Source organism: Oncorhynchus kisutch, linkage group LG18 (genome assembly GCF_002021735.2).
Source record: "Oncorhynchus kisutch isolate 150728-3 linkage group LG18, Okis_V2, whole genome shotgun sequence".
Lineage (NCBI taxonomy): Eukaryota > Metazoa > Chordata > Actinopteri > Salmoniformes > Salmonidae > Oncorhynchus > Oncorhynchus kisutch.
The window spans coordinates 6,794,012-6,811,596 of record NC_034191.2 but is presented as its reverse complement, the minus strand read 5'-3'; the positions used below and the strand labels follow the sequence as shown (position 1 = coordinate 6,811,596).

General features: G+C 48.8%; 1 pseudogene; it reads left to right on the top strand.

The window, feature by feature from the left end:
• LOC109909509 (homeobox protein cut-like 1) overlaps positions 1-17,585 on the top strand; it is a 122,523-nt pseudogene that overhangs the window by 102,950 nt on the left and 1,988 nt on the right.

Here is a 17,585-nt window from a genome sequence, read left to right as displayed (position 1 = left end):
GCAGGATTGGACTGGCTCTGAACAGGCCCAGAATCAGATGGGATTTAGTGGATGGAACCGGTTGTTGTCTGGAACACTCTTCTTCTTTTTAAAGTCTTAGCTAATACTCAAACTGATTTCCTCTGTCTGAATGCTGTAGCTATAGTATCACTAGAAAAACAACAGCAACCAGTCATACAATGTGGATTGAATGAAGACTGAACCCCATTAAATGTCTATATTTCATAGATATTACCACGTGTGTTTCAGTGCATTTTTTAAAATAAATCTTCCCACTGTATCAAACTGCACCACTAACACCAGCAAGGCGTTTTACTGACGCTGACCTGGTTGGTTCTCCTCTATTCAGACCAGGTTTAGGTCCCTGCTGATTCAACTGACATGTTGTCAGGATTAAATCTGCTGAAGATATTCATATTTAAATGTGTTGCAGTGGGAATGACGTTAAGGTAGAGGGGACGTTACCGTGTTACCGTAGAGGGGACGTTAAGGTAGAGGGGACGTTACCGTGTTACCGTAGAGGGGACGTTACCATAGAGGGGACGTTAAGGTAGAGGGGACGTTACCGTGTTACCGTAGAGGGGACGTTACCATAGAGGGGACGTTACCGTAGAGGGGACGTTACCGTAGAGGGGACGTTACCGTAGAGGGGACGTTAAGGTAGAGGGGACGTTAAGGTAGAGGGGACGTTAAGGTAGAGGGGACGTTACCGTAGAGAGGACGTTACCGTAGAGGGGACGTTACCGTAGAGGGGACGTTACCTTAGAGGGGACGTTACCTTAGAGGGGACTTTACCTTAGAGGGGACGTTAAGGTAGAGGGGACGTTACCTTAGAGGGGACGTAAAGGTAGAGGGGACGTTAAGGTAGAGGGGACGTTAAGGTAGAGGGGACGTTACCGTAGAGGGGACGTTACCGTAGAGGGGACGTTAAGGTAGAGGGGACGTTAAGGTAGAGGGGACGTTAAGGTAGAGGGGACGTTAAGGTAGAGGGGACGTTACCTTAGAGGGGACGTTACCTTAGAGGGGACGTTAAGGTAGAGGGGACGTTAAGGTAGAGGGGACGTTAAGGTAGAGGGGACGTTACCTTAGAGGGGACGTCAAGGTAGAGGGGACGTCAAGGTAGAGGGGACGTCAAGGTAGAGGGGACGTTAAGGTAGAGGGGACGTTAAGGTAGAGGGGACGTTAAGGTAGAGGGGACGTTAAGGTAGAGGGGACGTTAAGGTAGAGGGGACGTTACCTTAGAGGGGACGTTACCTTAGAGGGGACGTTACCTTAGAGGGGACGTTACCTTAGAGGGGACGTTAAGGTAGAGGGGACGTTACCTTAGAGGGGACGTTACCTTAGAGGGGACGTTACCTTAGAGGGGACGTTAAGGTAGAGGGGACGTTACCTTAGAGGGGACGTTAAGGTAGAGGGGACGTTAAGGTAGAGGGGACGTTAAGGTAGAGGGGACGTTAAGGTAGAGGGGACGTTACCGTAGAGGGGACGTTACCGTAGAGGGGACGTTAAGGTAGAGGGGACGTTAAGGTAGAGGGGAAGTTAAGGTAGAGGGGACGTTAAGGTAGAGGGGACGTTAAGGTAGAGGGGACGTTAAGGTAGAGGGGACGTTACCGTAGAGGGGACGTTACCGTAGAGGGGACGTTAAGGTAGAGGGGACGTTAAGGTAGAGGGGACGTTAAGGTAGAGGGGACGTTAAGGTAGAGGGGACGTTAAGGTAGAGGGGACGTTAAGGTAGAGGGGACGTTAAGGTAGAGGGGACGTTAAGGTAGAGGGGACGTTAAGGTAGAGGGGACGTTAAGGTAGAGGGGACGTTACGGTAGAGGGGACGTTACGGTAGAGGGGACGTTACGGTAGAGGGGACGTTACGGTAGAGGGGACGTTACGGTAGAGGCGACGTTACGGTAGAGGGGACGTTAAGGTAGAGGGGACGTTAAGGTAGAGGGGACGTTAAGGTAGAGGGGACGTTAAGGTAGAGGGGACGTTATCTCTTTATGTTAAAGATAGCTGCACAACATCTTGCATACCAGTTTATAATGGGCTGTTCCTATACCATTCACCTGGTAACATCTTCAGGTTATAATGGGCTGTTCCTATACAATTCACCTGGTAACATCTTCAGGTTATAATGGTAGGTTCCTATACAATTCACCTGGTAACATCTTCAGGTTATAATGGGAGGTTCCTATACAATTCACCTGGTAACATCTTCAGGTTATAATGGTAGGTTCCTATACAATTCACCTGGTAACATCTTCAGGTTATACTGGTAGGTTCCTATACAATTCACCTGGTAACATCTTCAGGTTATAATGGTAGGTTCCTATACAATTCACCTGGTAACATCTTCAGGTTATAATGGTAGGTTCCTATACAATTCACCTGGTAACATCTTCAGGTTATAATGGTAGGTTCCTATACAATTCACCTGGTAACATCTTCAGGTTATAATGGTAGGTTCCTATACAATTCACCTGGTAACATCTTCAGGTTATAATGGTAGGTTCCTATACAATTCACCTGGTAACATCTTCAGGTTATAATGGTAGGTTCCTATACAATTCACCTGGCAACATATTCAGGTTATAATGGGAGGTTCCTGTACTCAGTTTTAGGAAGCCATAGTGCTTGACTTAGTGTCAACAGTGCTGTGCATTCTCTACATTTGACATGACCTTTGCCCCGTTGGATAATGACTGATGGCCATTTTTATCAAGAGCGGGGTTGTTGTTGTTGTTGTTGTTGTTGTTTGGACACAAACGTTTTCTTTACTTTGTCAAATAACAATGTCCAAATCACTACCTGGAATGGAATGATAAAGTTCCCAGAAAGACGTCAACGTCAGTGTTCATAGAAATACTTTTATTCTGGAAGTAAATGAACTAAGGATTCATAAAAAGGAAATCAATTTCCCCCTGACATGGGGGGCCATCGACCAATCACAGCACTCTATACTGCCATTAGGCCCAATCAGATTCTCTGTTATACTGTAGCGGTGCAGCCACTGGACCCTTCCCGTGCCTGTCAGGCTCCGGGCTGGGCAGCAGCCATTTTGACTGATTTTAAGTGCTTCTTTTTTTTTTTATCCCAGGTTGTCACTTACAAGAAAGGTACAAATCACAAATGCATCATGGGCATTTTGTCTGGGGGTGTTTAGCAAAGAAGAGGGAGAGAAAATATATTTATATTTTAAACAAAATTGACCTTAAAAATAAACTTAAATAAAAGTATTTTTTTAATTCAGACCCCTTTTTTGTTGTCTCCCCCATAATGCATTGTGTTTGACCTCTCTTATAGGGTCAGCCAGGCGAAAAGGGAAAGAGGCATCCGTGGAGGAGACCACCACACCCAGTACCCCCTCCCTGCCTCCTCCTCTTCTCCCCCCGTCCCCCCATCTCCACCTGCCCCAGATCCCCTCCGACCCCCCTTACACCTCCACCACCAACGGGACACACCCCTTCACCCCCACTGGCATCGGCCAGGACTTCTACAGCCCCCACTTCCCTCCGGTGGGGGGCAAGATGTCCCTCAACTCCCTCCTGCAGCGCCAGCTCATGCAGACGTTCTACTCCAAAACCCTGCAGGAGTCCACTGAGGGAGCAGCTCTACTGTTCGCCCCTGTCCACTACACCCCTACCTCCACCCCTGGCCTAGGGTCTGGTTCTAGCCCTGTCCCCCTCTCGGCCAGCCCCCTGCCCACCCAGCAGTCTCCTGCAGGCCCAGAGATGAACGGTAGTGGCGGTGCCCTGTCCCCCTCTCCCAGCCAGTCTGAGGGGACTGGGGGCAGTGTGTCTGACTGGGAGGACATGGACACCTCAGAGATCGCCCGGCAGATCAAGGAGCAGCTGATTCAACACAACATTGGCCAGCGTGTGTTTGGCCACTATGTTCTGGGCCTGTCCCAAGGCTCGGTCAGTGAGATCCTGGCTCGGCCCAAACCCTGGAGCAAGCTGACCATCCGGGGCAAAGAGCCCTTCCACAAGATGAGGCAGTTCCTGTCTGACGAGCAGAACATCCTGGCACTACGCAGTATCCAGGGACGGCAGAGAGGTGAGAGGCCTGTGTGTGTGTGTGTGTGTGTGTGTGTGTGCGCGCGCATGTGTTTTCACAAACCTTTCCTCTGTTAATATGGTCCATCTATTAGCCGTCTCTGGTCACACCTGTCTGTGTGTATGTCTGTCAGTCAGTGTTGCTTTAGTCATCCCAAAAGGCCTCTTCCTTCCTCCCTTCACCATCCAGGATCGATACTGAAGCCTTGACACATCAATAGTATTGACTAACAGGGGGACAAGACTACAGTTTACCAGTCAGGTTCAATAGTATTGACTAACAGGGGGACAAGACTACAGTTTACCAGTCAGGTTCAATAATATTGATTAACAGGAGGACAAGACTACAGTTTACCAGTCAGGTTCAATAGTATTGACTAACAGGGGGACAAGACTACAGTTTACCAGTCAGGATCAATAGTATTGACTAACAGGGGGACAAGTCTACAGTTTACCAGTCAGGATCAATAGTATTGACTAACAGGAGGACAAGACTACAGTTTACCAGTCAGGATCAATAGTATTGACTAACAGAAGGACAAGACTACAGTTTACCAGTCAGGTTCAATAGTATTGACTAACAGGGGGACAAGACTACAGTTTACCAGTCAGGTTCAATAGTATTGACTAACAGGGGGACAAGACTACAGTTTACCAGTCAGGATCAATAGTATTGACTAACAGAAGGACAAGACTACAGTTTACCAGTCAGGTTCAATAGTATTGACTAACAGGGGGACAAGACTACAGTTTACCAGTCAGGTTCAATAGTATTGATTAACAGGAGGACAAGACTACAGTTTACCAGTCAGGTTCAATAGTATTGACTAACAGGGGGACAAGACTACAGTTTACCAGTCAGGTTCAATAGTATTGACTAACAGGGGGACAAGACTACAGTTTACCAGTCAGGTTCAATAGTATTGACTAACAGAAGGACAAGACTACAGTTTACCAGTCAGGTTCAATAGTATTGACTAACAGAAGGACAAGACTACAGTTTACCAGTCAGGTTCAATAGTATTGACTAACAGGGGGACAAGACTACAGTTTACCAGTCAGGTTCAATAGTATTGACTAACAGAAGGACAAGACTACAGTTTACCAGTCAGGTTCAATAGTATTGACTAACAGGGGGACAAGACTACAGTTTACCAGTCAGGATCAATAGTATTGATTAACAGGAGGACAAGACTACAGTTTACTACGGTTGCAGTCCATCGTCCAGACTTGCTTTACGCTGTCAGTCCTCGGTTGAATGTCCTTGTTGACACTGAGACTTATCCTCTAGTCCTACAATGTGTCCACCTTGTCGCACAGTACAGTAGCTGTGTGTGTTCGTTTTGTGGAACGTGTTTTATTGACAGAGATATTAAATACACGTGGAACAGGAAGTTGGTGTGAAGTTGAAAGCATGGTGTTGTTGTTGTTGTTGTTGTTGTTTTGACAGAGAGCCCAGGCCAGGCCTTTAGTCAGGCGTTACAGGACCTGCCCAAGCAGAGTGTCAGCTCTGACCAAGCCTCCCGGACAGGTCTGACCTTACAAACACACTCTCTTCTGTTTCTGTCCACGTGGAGTTGGTGGTGTTGGGTGAAGAGTGCCTGTGTTGTGCATGTAACCCTCCCCCCAACACACACACACACACACCGACTCATACTGGCCTGGCAGTGTAAAAGAGTAGTTAAAGGATGTAGGAACAGAAGCCGCTCTGCCCTCTGTTCCACAGTGGGACTTGGGTCAAAGAAAGGCCGGTGTGTATAATATATAGAGTTTATGAGTTTAGCTGTCTGTCTGTCTGTCTGGGGGGGGGGGGGTCTGTCTGTCTGCCTGACTGTAGTAACTCTATAGATCTACTATATAGTGTATCTTTGTCAACAGTACGTGTTTGAATTTACCTTTCACTTGGTGGTATGTCTAACCTCCCCTCTCTCTTCCTCCCTCTCTCTCTGTCTCTGTCTCTGTCTCTGTCTCTCTCTGTCTCTCTCTCTGTCTCCCTCCCTCCCTCCCTCTCCCCTTTTCCAGGTAACATCACCACACGTATCCGTACTCAAGAGTGTGGTTCAGACGAGGCCATCAAGTCTATCCTGGAGCAGGCCAAGAGAGAGCTGCAGGTGCAGAAAATTGGTGAGTGTCCCCTCCTGTCTGCACTGTGGTGTAATAGGATGACAGTTGTTCCCACTGTGGTGGAATACGATGACAGTTATTCCCACTGTGGTGGAATACGATGACAGTTGTTCCTGCTGTGGTGGAATAGGGTGACAGTTGTTCCTGCTGTGGTGGAATAGGGTGACAGTTGTTCCTGCTGTGGTGGAATACGATGACAGTTGTTCCTCCTGTGGTGGAATAGGGTGACAGTTGTTCCTGCTGTGGTGGAATAGGGTGACAGTTGTTCCTGCTGTGGTGGAATACGATGACAGTTGTTCCTGCTGTGGTGGAATACGATGACAGTTGTTCCTCCTGTGGTGGAATAGGGTGACAGTTGTTCCTGCTGTGGTGGAATAGGGTGACAGTTGTTCCTGCTGTGGTGAAATACGATGACAGTTATTCCCATGTGGTGGAATAGGGTGACAGTTGTTCCTGCTGTGGTGTAATAGGGTGACAGTTGTTCCTGCTGTAGTGTAATAGGGTGACAGTTGTTCCTGCTGTGGTGTAATACGATGACAGTTGTTCCTGCTGTGGTGGAATAGGGTGACAGTTGTTCCTGCTGTGGTGTAATACGATGACAGTTGTTCCTGCTGTGGTGGAATACGATGACAGTTGTTCCTGCTGTGGTGGAATAGGGTGACAGTTGTTCCTGCTGTGGTGTAATACGATGACAGTTGTTCCTGCTGTGGTGGAATAGGGTGACAGTTGTTCCTGCTGTGGTAGAATAGGGTGACAGTTGTTCCCATGTGGTTGTAATACGATGGCAGTTGTTCCCACTGTGGTTGTAATACGACGACAGTTGTTCCCACTGTGGTGGAATAGGGTGACAGTTGTTCCTGCTGTGGTGTAATACGATGACAGTTGTTCCTGCTGTGGTGGAATACGATGACAGTTGTTCCTCCTGTGGTGGAATAGGGTGACAGTTGTTCCTGCTGTGGTGGAATAGGGTGACAGTTGTTCCTGTTGTGGTGGAATACGATGACAGTTGTTCCTGTTGTGGTGGAATACGATGACAGTTGTTCCTGCTGTGGTGGAATACGATGACAGTTGTTCCCACTGTGGTGGAACAGGGTGACAGTTGTTCCTGCTGTGGTGGAATACGATGACAGTTGTTCCCACTGTGGTGTAATGGGATGACAGTTGTCCCTAGATGATCCATTATATAAAGAGGTCTAGTCACATTCTGTTTTGTCTTATTCATAGGCAAACATTAAAGGTCCCAAGATGTTATTAACTTCCTCAGACTGAATGTTATCGTTCTGTGTGTTTGGGGCGATATACAGTCTCTGATATCCTTTATCTCCTTTTTCCCTCCAGCAGACTGCTACCATGGCCCTTCTCCTGGTGGGGGACTGAGAGGAGGAGGAGGAGGAGGAGGCGGTGGTTCAGACGAGGCCATCCGCTCCATCCTAGAACAAGCTCGACGAGAGATGGAGGCCCAACAGGCTGCTGTGGAACCCATCTTCAAAGCCTCCTCTTCCTCTTTCTCCTCTCCCTCCCAGAGGGATCTACTGGTCTCCCATCTGGCTGCCTCCTTCCCTACCCCTCTGACTCTCTCCATGAAGAAACCCCCCGCCGCCCTCCCAGTCTCCTCCTCCTCGCCGTTTACAGTCCTGGACTTCAGCTCTAGTGTGAAGAGGGAGGACAGAGGAACGTCGATGTCGGACGGCATTGCTGCTGGCGTGCCGGTGTTGGGTCGGAGCTCTGAGGGGTCTGCCCGGCCTGCAGGGTGGTGGTGGAGCAACATGAACCCAGACCCCCGTGGAGATAAACCCACACTGGGGGGAGAGGAGAACCACACCCAGGAGGACTCTAAAGAGGTGAGTACCACCCTCAGTGACGGGGGACGTGGTCTCACAGCCTTTAAATCAACCCGTCTCTGAAGTTATTGATCGGGTTTGGGTCCCCAATACAATTCAGAATATACGTAACCTAGTTTAATGTGTGTGTACGCTTCTGGTCTCTCTGTATCTGTTTAGCCATTCCATAACATGTATGAGTGACTGACGTTTTGTGTGTGTGTGTGTGTGTTAGGCTCTAGGAAGTATGTGTGACGCGACGTCTCGTCGTAAACCCTGGAGCAAGGTGACTTCCAGGGGTCTGCGTATGCAGCTGTGGTTGAACTGTGACCTGGGTCAGAACACACACATCGAGCCTGCTCACAACCAAGGTAATGGACTGTGTGTGTACTGTGTATTGACAACAACAACAAAACACACAATTAGACCCACCTCAATTTACAGTCGACTGCTGTGCTGTAAATGATCACAGTTAACCTGTCGACTCATAACAGCCCTGGGGGGTCAGCCGGTGACCCCTCCCTCCTCCTGCATAGCGTGTCTCTCTCCAACCTTAAGGAGGACTTTCTTAGTTTCACCCTCCTTGACTGCTCCATTCCAGCCTTCTGCAAAACAGAACAGAGACAGAGGGGATTATGGGGAAGGGACAGAGGGGATTATGGGGATGGGACAGAGGGGATTATGGGGATGGGACAGAGGGGATTATGGGGATGGGACAGAGGGGATTATGGGGATGGGACAGAGGGGATTATGGGGAAGGGACAGAGGGGATTATGGGGAAGGGACAGAGGGGATTATGGGGAAGGGACAGAGGGGATTATGGGGAAGGGACAGAGGGGATTATGGGGAAGGGACAGAGGGGATTGTGGGGAAGGGACAGAGGGGATTGTGGGGAAGGGACAGAGGGGATTATGGGGAAGGGACAGAGGGGATTATGGGGAAGGGACAGAGGGGATTATGGGGAAGGGACAGAGGGGATTATGGGGAAGGGACAGAGGGGATTATGGGGAAGGGACAGAGGGGATTATGGGGAAGGGACAGAGGGGATTATGGGGTAGGGACAGAGGGGATTATGGGGATGGGACAAGAGGGGATTATGGGGTAGGGACAGAGGGGATTATGGGGATGGGACAAGAGGGGATTATGGGGATGGGACAAGAGGGGATTATGGGGAAGGGACAGAGGGGATTATGGGGAAGGGACAGAGGGGATTATGGGGATGGGACAAGAGGGGATTATGGGGAAGGGACAGAGTGGATTATGGGGAAGGGACAGAGGGGATTGTGGGGAAGGGACAGAGGGGATTATGGGGAAGGGACAGAGGGGATTATGGGGAAGGGACAGAGGGGATTATGGGGAAGGGACAGAGGTGATTATGAGGAAGGGACAGAGGGGATTATGGGAGGGGAGAGAGATGCCGAATACCCTATGAATACATCCCTGTTTGTTTTGCCCATCTGAAGGAACTGGATACGGTAGATTATCCAGGAGATTCATCCGTATTGTTATAACCTATTGTTATAACCTAGTGTTATAACCTATTGTTATAACCTAGTGTTAGAACCTATTGTTATAACCTAGTGTTATAACCTAGTGTTATAACCTAGTGTTATACCCTAGTGTTATAACCTAGTGTTATACCCTAGTGTTATACCCTAGTGTTATAACCTAGTGTTCTAACCTAGTGTTCTAACCTAGTGTTCTAGCCTAGTGTTATAACCTAGTGTTATAACCTACAGAATTGTCTCTCTCAGACCTGCCAACAGTGAGCGTATTGATGAGCTAGAGGTTTCCTTCTGACACGGCTCGTTGACTGCAGTGTGATCCCGTTCAACATATACATTAAAACATTATTTTAAACTATTTAAATACAGTATATAGAAATGTTGTGGGACTATAGTAGATGAAGAATCAATATTTATTTTAGATGGAGTATTTATTGGGTCATTATGTTAGTGTATTATGTATGTTTGTAATAGTGTGTTATATGTGAAAGTGTGTTTATATTACAAATTGCATTTTAATGTTTAAGGACTCTTGGAAGATTAGTCCAAATGGAGACTTAAAGAGATCCTAATCAAATCTAGTAATCCTGGACCTTAATGATTCAAAGGGAATCACTGGCACTACACCTCATTCCACTATTCAGCTCAGCATCAAACCGTTGAAAAGTACTAGGTCAAAAAATAAATAAATAAAAAGTTCCTCGTTTGGGTCTCCAGAACGAGAATAAAGAACCACTTAAGTCCGTCTTCCTCCTGTCTAACCTACTGTACTGTTTGCTCCTGCCTACCCTGTGTTTCCATTCTCCTCCAGCAGAGGGCACTCCCAGCCAGACCTCAGCCAGCTGCAGCCCTGCCCCAGAGTCCCCGCTGAGCTCTGCTGGGGAGTCATCCTACGGTTTAGGGGGGGACCGGGACCCTCTTGCCTCCCAGGCCCCGTCTCTGGATCCCCCATATGGGGAGCCCTCAGGGGGGGAGTCCCAGCCTGGCACGCCCCTCCTCGGCCCCATCACAGGCCTCAGCATCCAGGAGACGATAGCCATGTCTCCTGAGCTGGATACATACGTTCTCACCAAGAAGGTCAAGGAGGTGCTGACTGATAACAACCTTGGTGAGACTCAGACTTTTTATTGTTCTTTCAGTCTCTTATCTGTCTTCTCCTTCTTCTTCTTGTCCTTATTCTTTCTCTCTTTCTCTCTTTCTCTATTTTCCTTCTTTGTCGTTCACTCTTAAGCCCATCGCCCCCCCTAGTTTAAGCCCGTCGCCCCCCCTAGTTTAAGCCCGTCGCCCCCCCTAGTTTAAGCCCGTCGCCCCTAGTTTAAGCCCGTCGCCCCCCCCTAGTTTAAGCCCGTCGCCCCTAGTTTAAGCCCGTCGCCCCCCTAGTTTAAGCCCGTCGCCCCTAGTTTAAGCCCGTCGCCCCCCCTAGTTTAAGCCCGTCGCCCCCCCTAGTTTAAGCCCGTCGCCCCCCCTAGTTTAAGCCCGTCGCCCCCCCCTAGTTTAAGCCTGTCGCCGCCCCTAGTTTAAGCCCGTCGCCCCTAGTTTAAGCCCGTCGTCCCTAGTTTAAGCCCGTCGCCCCTAGTTTAAGCCCGTCGCCCCTAGTTTAAGCCCGTCGTACCTAGTTTAAGCCCGTCGCCCACCTAGTTTAAGCCCGTCGCCGCCCCTAGTTTAAGCCCGTCGCCCCTAGTTTAAGCCCGTCGCCCCTAGTTTAAGCCCGTCGCCCCTAGTTTAAGCCCGTCGCCCCTAGTTTAAGCCCGTCGCCGCCCCTAGTTTAAGCCCGTCGCCGCCCCTAGTTTAAGCCCGTCGCCGCCCCTAGTTTAAGCCTGTCGCCCCTAGTTTAAGCCCGTCGCCCCTAGTTTAAGCCCGTCGCCCCTAGTTTAAGCCCGTCGTCCCTAGTTTAAGCCCGTCGCCCCTAGTTTAAGCCCGTCGCCCCTAGTTTAAGCCCGTCGCCCCTAGTTTAAGCCCGTCGCTGCCCCTAGTTTAAGCCCGCCCCCCCTAGTTTAAACCCGTCGCCCCTAGTTTAAGCCCGTCGCCCCTAGTTTAAGCCCGTCGCCCCTAGTTTAAGCCCGTTGCCCCTAGTTTAAGCCCGTCGCCCCTAGTTTAAGCCCGTCGCTGCCCCTAGTTTAAGCCCGCCCCCCCTAGTTTAAGCCCGTCGCCCCTAGTTTAAGCCCGTCGCCCCTAGTTTAAGCCCGTCGCTGCCCCTAGTTTAAGCCCGTCGCCCCTAGTTTAAGCCCGTCGCCCCTAGTTTAAGCCCGTCGCCCCTAGTTTAAGCCCGTCGTCCCTAGTTTAAGCCCGTCGCCCCTAGTTTAAGCCCGTCGCCCCTAGTTTAAGCCCGTCGCTGCCCCTAGTTTAAGCCCGCCCCCCCTAGTTTAAGCCCGTCGCCCCTAGTTTAAGCCCGTCGCCCCTAGTTTAAGCCCGTCGTCCCTAGTTTAAGCCCGTCGCCGCCCCTAGTTTAAGCCCGTAGCCCCTAGTCGCCCCTAGTTTAATCCCGTCGCGCCTAGTTTAAGCCCGTAGCCCCTAGTTTAAGCCCGTCGTCCCTAGTTTAAGCCCGTTGCCCCTAGTTTAAGCCTATCATATTTTTTCCTTTAGGTTATTAGATACTGTAAAGATTCATCAAGTTTCTCCAAATACAAGCTAGGATAGTCCATTCAGACCTCCAGCCTGACCCCCTGTCTCTCTACTCTCTCTCCCCTCAGGGCAGCGTCTGTTTGGGGAGAGTATCCTGGGTCTGACCCAGGGCTCGGTGTCTGATCTGCTGGCTCGGCCCAAGCCCTGGCAAAAGCTCAGTCTGAAGGGACGTGAGCCATTCGTCCGCATGCAGTTCTGGCTGCAGGACCCACAGAAAGTGGAGAAACTGATGGACATGAAACGCCTGGAGAAGAAAGGTAATGATCACTCTCTCTCTCTCTGCATTCTGTGTCTCTCACACACAGACCAAACACACCCCGGTGATGTTAGGACCCATTTATTGACACAGACAATTACACGCTTTATTGGATGTGACATCAGGTGGCCCTCCAGGAGCCCACTGACAGTTATCATCTTCATCATCATCAATAATCATCAGCAGCAATCGGTGATTACTATAATGTCCCCTCCCCCTGCTTCCTGCTTCCTCTCCTTACTGCACTGATCCATTCTTCCTGGTTCCATTCACCTGCTGCTTCCTGGTTCCATTTACCTGCTGCTTCCTGGTTCCATTAATCCCCTGCTTCCTGGTTCCAGTCACCTGCTGCTTCCTGGTTCCAGTCACCTGCTGCTTCCTGGTTCCATTAATCCCCTGCTTCCTGGTTCCATTCACCTGCTGCTTCCTGGTTCCAGTCACCTGCTGCTTCCTGGTTCCATTAATCCCCTGCTTCCTGGTTGAATTTATCCCTTGCTTCCTGGTTTCATTAAGCCCCTACTTCCTGGTTTCATTAAGCCCCTACTTCCTGATTTCATTAAGCCCCTACTTCCTGGTTTCATTCATCCCCTGCTTCCTGGTTTCCCCATCATTTCTCCTTCCCTTGATGTTGCATCCATGAAGTGAACACATAGCAGTTCTACTTCCATAATAACTAAGGGTGTTGACTAAACTTCTCTGCTATCTTCCACCTATCAAGGTAGCATAAACATGAAACATAAACAAGGTAAGATTGACATCTGGGTAGGATAGACATCAGGGCAGGATAGACATCAGGGCAGGATAGACATCAGGGTAGGATAGACATCAGGGTAGGATATAATCAGGGTAGGATAGTCATCAGGGCAGGATAGACATCAGGGCAGGATAGACATCAGGGCAGGATAGACATCAGGGCAGGATAGACATCAGGGTAAGATAGACATCAGGGTAGAATAAAATCAGGGTAGGATAGTCATCAGGGCAGGATAGACATCAGGGCAGGATAGACATCAGGGCAGGATAGACATCAGGGCAAGATAGACATCAGGGCAGGATAGACATCAGGGTAAGATAGACATCAGGGCAGGATAGACATCAGGGTAGAATAAAATCAGGGTAGGATAGTCATCAGGGCAGGATAGACATCAGGGCAGGATACACATCAGGGCAGGATAAAATCAGGGTAAGATAGACATCAGGGTAAGATAGACATCAGGGCAGGATAGAAATCAGGGTAAGATAGACATCAGGGTAAGAATCAGGGTAGGATAGACATCAGGGTAGGATAGACATCAGGGTAGGATTGACATCAGGGTAAGATTGACATCAGGGTAAGATTGACATCAGGGTAGGAAAGACATCAGGGTAAGAATCAGGGTAGGATAGACATCAGGGCAGGATAGACATCAGGGTAAGATAGACATCAGGGTAAGAATCAGGGTAGGATAGACATCAGGGTAGGATAGACATCAGGGTAAGATTGACATCAGGGTAGGAAAGACATCAGGGTAAGAATCAGGGTAGGATAGACATCAGGGTAGGATAGACATCCTCACACGGTTCCTGTCCCAGCCTGTACTGTAGATAGCTAGGATAGAAAGGACAAAATAGGAAAAGTCATGAAATGTTTGCAAAACATAGTTTGCTTTGACAACGGAACAGGCCCGGCTTCCCCAGCTCTCTCTTTTAGTGACCCCCTGACCCCTTGTTAGTGGAATTCTAAATTCCTCTGTATTATTTCCCAATCAGAATTAATTACTCCGTCAATGCGTTCTATGGGATGGTAAAACCCATATTATTATAGGAATGGACAGAGCCCCAGTCTTAAACTCAGGTAACAGCGTTTAATTCAAGAGAGTACTCAAGAAAAATACAAAGAACCTTACATTTTAAAGAGAGAAGATAAAATGACGTCATCAGTTTCTCACACCCTCTCCGATCCACACAATAGCGCAGTGTCTTCAGGTCTGGAGATCTTCTTCTACTCCCCTCATAAAACAAACATTCCAATCTGTCTAAAAGATAAACTTTTCTCCACTAATGGAACATCAAACAAACATTATTATCTCTCTGAAAAGATATATGCCATCCCTCTCCCTTAAACCCGCAAGGTACAGACAATTAATTTGTTTTACCTACATTTTCAGTCCTAGTTTAACCAAGAACCCATACATTTCATACCATAACATAATAGTATTAGAATAAATGGTTCTAATTTAAATGTATACATAATTAATCATTTCAACCATAATTTCCTCCAACACTCCTCCCACTGAGCATGCCCACAGCAGGCCTGGAGGTGAGAGTCTACACCACATGTTGTAGCTCACTGAGCGCAGGCAAAAAAAGGGGTGTGACTGTCACAGAAGGTTAGAATGGAGCAGTCGGGACCAGGCCAATAGCAGAGCTGGGAGGAAAGGCAGACCGAACCATGAGTTGACCCTTGTGAAGTGTATCACTTAGAGGCTACAGACACACATGTACATGGCCTTTGAAGGCTTGTCATTGGATCAGTGTGTACTGTACTGTAGGAGACTGGGCTCCCGAGTGGTGCAGTGGTCTGAGGCACTAACAAGTCCATGCTGTCATTTACACATTTGTAGCATGTGATGCTTTCAGAGGCTAACACTTTGTTCCTTGTATGGCTAAAGTTAGACATTACCGCCCCCTAGTGGGTGTTGGTACCAGTTCACTGTGTTTATCTACCACGATATCTCATCCTCACCTCTGTCTCTCTCTCTCTCTCTCTCTCTCTCTCTCTCTCTCTCTCTCTCTCTCTCTCTCTCCCCCCCCAGCCTACCTGAAGAGACGCCACAGTTCGCTGAGTGATAGCCGTTCTGTGGACGGTGGCCTGGCAGGACCAGACTTCCTTCAGAGCGCCAGCCCCCAGCACCAGCGACGGACTCAGCTGTACCAGAAGAAGGTCCGGGTGGTTCTGGGTCCCGAGGAGAAAGAGGCTCTGAAGAGGGCTTACCAGGAGAAACCCTACCCCTCCCCCAAAACCATTGAGGAGCTGGCCTCCCAGCTCAACCTGAAGACCAGCACGGTCATCAACTGGTTCCACAACTACAGGTCAGTTACTGTGCTACGAGCTTTCTTTAAGCACTTGACAAGGTATGACAGGAACCCATTAGAGTTGGGCGACCGTGATTATCTACCCATAAAACATTGTGATGTACGATGCTATTGCCCTTGTTGTTGTAAAAGATCTATAAATACACATTTTCTAACACAACAGTCGGGCTGTAACGCGAAATCAAATGCAACTGGGCGAAAGATAATGCTGTTAAAACAGAAGATGTGTTGGTGTCTGGGGTGTTGGTGTCTGGGTGTGTTGGTGTCTGGGTGTGTTGGTGTCTGGGTGTTTAGTTGTCTGGGTGTGTTGGTGTCTGGGTGTGTTGGTGTCTGGGTGTGTTGGTGTCTGGGTGTGTTGGTGTCTGGTGTGTTGGTGTCTGGGTGTGTTGGTGTCTGGGTGTGTTGGTGTCTGGGTGTGTTGGTGTCCGGGTGTCTGGGTGTTTAGGTGTCTGGGTGTTTAGGTGTCTGGGTGTTTAGGTGTCTGGGTCTGTTGGTGTCTGGGTGTGTTGGTGTCTGGGTGTTTAGTTGTCTGGGTGTGTTGGTGTCTGGGTGTTTAGGTGTCTGGGTGTGTTGGTGTCTGGGTGTTTAGGTGTGTTGGTGTCTGGGTGTTTAGGTGTCTGGGTGTGTTGGTATCTGGGTGTTTAGGTGTCTGGGTGTTTAGGTGTCTGGGTGTGTAGGGGTTTAGGTGTCTTGGTGTTTAGGTGTCTGGGTGTGTTGGTGTCTGGGTGTGTTGGTGTCTGGGTGTGTTGGTGTCTGGGTGTGTTGGTGTCTGGGTGTGTTGGTGTCTGGGTGTGTTGGTGTCTGGGTGTGTTGGTGTCTGGGTGTGTTGGTGGGTGTCTGGGTGTGTTGGAGGGTGTCTGGGTGTGTTGATGTGTGGGTGTTTAGGTGTCTGGGTGTTTAGGTGTCTGGGTGTGTTGGAGGGTGTCTGGGTGTGTTGATGTCTGGGTGTCTAGGTGTGTTGGTGTCTGGATGTGTGGGTGTGTTGGTGTCTGGCTGTGTGGGTGTCTGGGTGTGTGGGTGTCTGGCTGTGTGGGTGTCTGGTGGTGTGGGTGTCTGGCTGTGTGGGTGTCTGGCTGTGTGGGTGTCTGGGTGGGTGGGTGTCTAGGTGTGTGGGTGTCTGGCTGTGTGGGTGTGTTGGTGTCTGGGTGTGTGTCTGGGTGTTTAGGTGTCTGGGTGTTTAGGTGTCTGGGTGTTTATGTGTCTGGGTGTTTAGGTGTCTGGGTGTTTAGGTGTCTGGGTGTTTAGGTGTCTGGGTGTTTAGGTGTCTGGGTGTTTAGGTGTCTGGGTGTTTAGGTGTCTGGGTGTTTAGGTGTCTGGGTGTTTAGGTGTCTGGGTGTTTAGGTGTCTGGGTGTTTAGGTGTCTGGGTGTCTGGGTGTCTGGGTGTCTGGGTGTCTGGGTGTCTGGGTGTCTGGGTGTCTGGGTGTGTGTGTGTGTGTGTGTGTGTGTGTGTGTGTGTGTGTGTGTGTGTGTGTGTGTGTGTGTGTGTGTATTCTGTCTCTGTCTGTGGCGTGCCTGTCTCTGATGAGGAACTGTCTTACTGTAGTGACGTCATGGGCTGGATAGAAGCAGTCTACCGTCTTACCTCATAAAACTATAGAAAAACTAACATTATGAAGCAGTTATTGATGACAACAGCCTCGTCCTTTAGGCTATAAACTGTCATTCTTGATATATTTAAAAAAATTCTAAAAGTCACAACAACCTTAGGACAACACCTTCATAGGCTAGAATGTTTGAAGAAAGAAGCTGTAGCCTCCGTTTGGATTTAAGCTTGTATGATAGGCCAGGGGAAGGAACGAGGACATGTTATTGGTCGTTTGGTTTTCTTGTTGCCGTGCCACATGGTAACCTGATTTAAACTGGTCATTCAATGTTTCTATAGGCTGTTGATATGTTTTGTTCCGTCTCATTATTCGTCCTCTGGCTACTGTACGTAGTTTTTTTTTATTTTTTTAGGTTTGTTACAATAACTTTGAGATGGACCACGGTTACATTCAATGTTTGATTAGGAGAAAACCATGACCTTAAACTATGACACTTAGCCTTCAGTCATATTCATAATCTATCGAATGGAGAGAGAGAGAGAGGGAAATATAGGCTACTTTTAATTATTTTTAAACAGTTAGACACAATATA